Here is a 5,316-nt window from a genome sequence, read left to right on the forward strand (position 1 = left end):
GTTTTGTGCTTAGTCTCATCTTTAGTGCCCGTTTTGTGCTCTGCCTCGTCTTTTGTGCCTGTTTTGTGCTCTGTATCGTCTTTTGTGCTGCATGGTGTGCTCCAGGCCGGTTTTGGTCCATTTTTCCCTTTTCTGTCGGTCTTGAGTCAAGACTTATGGCACAACAGGGCCCACATCTGGGTATACTTGTTGCACGTAGGGTGTTAACTTCAACAAACAACAAGGTGATGGATGGAACGCTTGAATTCATCTCAGCGTCTAACAATTGCTCAGTTTCCACATTACTGTCCATTGTTTCTTTGCCCACCATGGCTCTGGACAGAGGCCCACCTTATGCAAATCAGTACAGACCCTGCTCCTCATGCGAACAGTCCATCCCAAACTTCTAGGTGAGACTCCCATATAATTTTATTTATGGAAGAAAATAAATAATGTACATTTGAGTCATGCTTTCACAAGAGCAACCCAAGGACAACCGCCCATTGATGCTTTAGATTAACCTGGGTTGGACTCTCTTTGGGGGCAGGAGATGTCCTCTCGTCTATTCAGCAAGGCACTGGAAAAATACTAGTTGAAACTTCAAGTGTCCTGGATCTAGACAGATTGGTTAGAAAAAAAGTACCCCACAATGTTTTGTCCCCTTTTTACAAAGATGGGGCAGAGATTTACCCTGTAGATTTTCTAACTCATTTAGACGAATACAAGAATCTTAGAGGAATATTTTGTTTAATTTCATAAGCAAAAGTTCAGAAGCAATTGGGGTACTTATTAAACTAGTTACAGATCTGCAGACATTGCTGTAACAAGGAGAATACCTTGAGGGAGATTTACTGACATTTTGCATTAGGTAACCAGTGCAAAATGTTTATTTGGAATTTACGCTCCAATCACATGGGTGTTTCCATGCAGCCACCCTTGGTTTCTGATACAAAGTACTATCAACTAATTATAGTACACAGGGTTTTGCACCCAAAAAATAATGCCTCCTAGAGGCAGGCACTAAATAGAAAAAAATGTTATTTCGCTAAACGTTTTAGACATTGCATGTGTGCTGCACTGTACAACACACATCGAACGTGGGAAAAGTTTGACTAGGCATATTAATTATACTGGAAGGGTATCCTTCCAATAAAAAACCTACGTTAGACATGACACCGACTACTTTGTACTATGATGCAAAGGTGTGCCTGTTGGACTAAGCAGTCTGATTGTGTGGCAGCACTAGGGAAAGAGCAGGACCGTGATATATTAGTAGATATGGCACCTTCCTGTCCTCTCCCTCTCAAGCAATGCAGATCAGAAACTTTGGTTGCTGTACTGTGTTGAATTAGTATTTAGTAAATATATTCCACTATCTCATTTGTTCATTATATAACCTGCATTACTTAAAAAATGCAAACATTTTGTGCTATCTCTGTATTTGTTTATTGTCAGTTTCTGTTCCTGTGCAATTTTGCATGAATCATATCCTATAGTGCAATGCAAGGCAACTATGGTTCTTCTGATTGTATGCTTGAAAATGTAATTATTTAGTATTTTATGCTGTACTGTGAAACTGTTTATGTGTATTTTTTACTTTTATGAGTTGTTTTGGTTATCAATTTAATAATAAATAACTGTGTCTTGACAATACAATATAGAAAGAAACACTGCAAGCTTCAGTCGCACATAATAGAGCAGCTGCTTTTGTTGGAGACAAGCTTCCCCTGTTCCACTGAGAACGAAATGTCAGTTTGCACAGTGGGATAAAATGGCAACATTATGTTGGGAGCAACTTCAAGCATGGATAGGCCAAGCAACATAGACCAAGGAGGTGCACAGGACACAGGCAAAAAGATGCAAAGGTAGAAGATACGGCACAGTCAGAGAGAAATAAGGAATATGTGAGAGAGGTAAGGAGGTTCAAGTGTTCGAGGAGGGTAGTAGGTAAGTGAGAATTATAAGAGGAATAGTAGTGCAATAAAACAAGATGGAAAGGAAGCGAGAGGGCCAGGGTGTACATGGGGAGAGAGGAACAGGGAAGCGGCAAGGTGGCACCATAGGACATGGCTAGGAGGGGCCCAAGCTTTAAACAATAGCTGAAAAGTCAGTCAGGCAAAGGTAAAAATTATCACCCCTGGGAAAAGCAGAAGAAATGTCCCTAATGTATTTGTCTACACCTTGGACCTGTCCCCACATGTGATGATTTTCGGCACCTGGATGCCTCACTCTGAAAGGTTACGACATCTGGCTGAAAGTCACAACTCAGTCAGAAGGAGGGATGGGAAAACATTGGTTCTAAGCAGGAGGGAATTTAGCTATGGCTCACAATTGCCCCTTGTCCATCATTGCAGAGGGCAAATATGCAAAGATTCTCATCCCATGTATAAAACAAGAGACTTGGGCAACATTGTTTATCCCTACAAACGAAAAAAAGGTAGATTTCTCAAACAACAGTGTTACAGCAAACAGATGAGGGGGGGAATTCTGACAGTGCAGACATTCTTCCCCAGTCAAAAGATATGGGTTAAATCCATTGTTCTTTTGCCTACAATGCCACCCCAGTTTGGACCCACCTATATGCAAATCAGTCTTGACCTTGTGCCCCATGGGAACAGTCCAGACCGAGCTTCCAGGCCAGGTCATCCCTGGACCAGAAACAAGCATTCTAGGACCGGTTTCAGGGTATGTCACCTTTCTTGAGCCAGGCTAGCTTGAATCCAGTGGCACAGTGAGCAAGGGACCCACGTCTGGGCATACCCCTCCCACTTAGGGTGAAAAGTGTTACAGCAACCAAATGATGGACGGAATGCTGACAATGAAAACATTCTCCTCTAGTCAAAAGATCTGGGTTAAATCCATTGTTCTTTTGCCCACTACGCCACCCCAATTCGAACCCAGCCATATGGAAATCAGTCTTGACTCTGTGCCCCATGGGATGAGTCCAGACCGTTTGCGTAGCACTTTTCACCCTAAGTGGGATGGGTATGCCCAGACGTGGGTCCCTTGCTCACTGTGCCATTGGATTCAAGCTAGCCTGGCTGATGAAGGGCAATACCCAGAAACCTGTCTCAGGATGCTTGTTTCTGGTCCAGGGAGGACCTGGCTTGGCAGTTCAGTCTGGACTGTTCCCATGAGGCACAAGGTCACAACTGATTTGCATGTGGCTGGGTCCAAACTGGGGTGGCATGGTCAGCAAAAGAACAATGGATTTAACCTAGATCTCTTGCCTGGGGGTGAATGTATGATTCGTTTAGCATTCCGTCAGATCATTTGTTTGCTAAGCACTTTGCACCCTAAGTGGGATTGGTATGCCCAGACATGGGTCCCTTGCTCACTGCGCCACTGGATTCAAGCTAGCCTGGCTGATGAAGGGTAATCCCCAGAAACCGGTCCCAGGATGTTTGATTCTGGTCCAGGGAGGACCTGGCTTGGCAGTTCATTCTGGACTGTTCCCATGAGGCACAGGTTCAAGACTGATTTGCATAAGGCTGGGTCTAAACTGGGGTGGCATGGTGAGCAAAAGAACAATGGATTTTACCCAGATCTATTGACTGGGGGTGAATGTATGATTCGTTCAGCATTCCGTCCATCATTTCTTTGCATAGCACTCTTCACCCTAAGTGGGATGGCTATGCCCAGACGTGGGTCCCTTGCTCACTGTGCCACTGGATTCAAGCTAGCCTGGCTGATAAAGGGTAATACCCAGAAACCGGTCCCAGGATGCTTGTTTCTGGTCCAGGGAGGACTGGATTGGCAGTTCGGTCTGAACTGCTCCCATGAGGCACAGGGTCAAAACTGATTTGCATATGGCTGGGTCTACTCAGGGGTGGCATGGTGAGCAAAAGAACAATGTATTTAACCCAGATCTCTTGACTGGGGGTGAATGTATGATTCGTTCAGCATTCCGTCCATCATTTCTTTGCATAGCACTTTTTACCCTAAGTGGGACGGCTATGCCCAGGCGTTGGTCCCTTGCTCACTGTGCTACTGGATACAGGCTAGCCTGGTCGATGAAGGGTAATACCCAGAAACCGGTCCCAGGATGCTTGTTTCTGGACCAGGGAGGACCTGGCTTGGCAGTTCGGTCTGGACTGTTCCCATGAGGCACAGGGTCAAGACTGATTTGCATATGTCTATGTCTAAACTGGGGTGGCATGGTGAGCAAAAGAACAATGGGTTTAACCCATATCTCTTGACTAGGGGTGAATGTATGATTTGTTCAGCATTCCATTCATCATTTGTTTGTGTAACACTTTTCAGCCTAAGTGGGATGATTATGCCCAGACGTGGGTCCCTTGCTCACTGTGCTACTGTATTCAAGCTAGCCTGGCTGATGAAGGGTAATACCCAGAAACCTGTACCAGGATGTTTGTTTCTGGTTCAGGGAGGACCTGGCTTGCAGTTCGGTCTGGACTGTTCCCATGAGGCACAGGGTCAAGTCTGATTTGCATATGGCTGGGTCTAAACTGGGGTGGCTTGGTGAGCAAAAGAACAATGGTTTTAACCCAGATCTCTTAACTGGGGGTGAATGTATGATTTTTTCAGCATCCCGTCCATCATTTGTTTGTGTAGCACTTCTCAAACAACAGCTACGATTCTTGTCAGGGTAAATCACAAAAAATTCAGTAAATTAACCTGTACATAACCCTCAGGTACAGTGGCTCAAAAGCAGTCATGCTTAACTTTGATACAGTGCGTAAATTCTTTAAGTTGCACACAGACTGTGAAACACAACACAAGAAAACTCCCTCACAAATTCAGAATAATAAAGTGCAATAAATTATTTGGCACTAGAATGACAAAAATCCAACCAGTAGAACCCGAGCTATGCAATTTTAAAGATTTCAGGTAAGTATAGCACATAACTCACAAAGAGCAGTTATCTGGTTGAGGGAGACCAGGTGAAAGTCATACATTCAGGCCGACTACCATAGAGCGTGGGCAAGACAAAAGGTCCAGGTTAGCTCCACCTCAAAAATTACCCTCTCAACTCTAGTGGAAAGATTTCCAGGGGTTGTGAGGAGCAGGGAGAGCATCACGGATGGTTATCGCTGTATTACGAAGAGCTGGCCAGTCATCACTGTAGCGAGAAGATCTTGTCAGATATTGTAGTTGGTTGTAGCTGGAGATTTGCATTTCCTGTCATTGCTATAGTGGGAAGTGCAGCTCTTGTATTGACTGTCATTGTAATTGGTCCCTGTAGTGTGACAAGTAAGGTTCTTTGCCTTGGTGGTCAGGGCAGGTGACATGATCTTGGTTTGAATGGGCCTGTTTGTGGCTACAAAGAACCCAAAACTTCAGGATTTTTCCTTTCAGCCAAAGTAGATCTCAAAT

Source organism: Lissotriton vulgaris, unplaced genomic scaffold (genome assembly GCF_964263255.1).
Source record: "Lissotriton vulgaris unplaced genomic scaffold, aLisVul1.2 SCAFFOLD_2296, whole genome shotgun sequence".
Lineage (NCBI taxonomy): Eukaryota > Metazoa > Chordata > Amphibia > Caudata > Salamandridae > Lissotriton > Lissotriton vulgaris.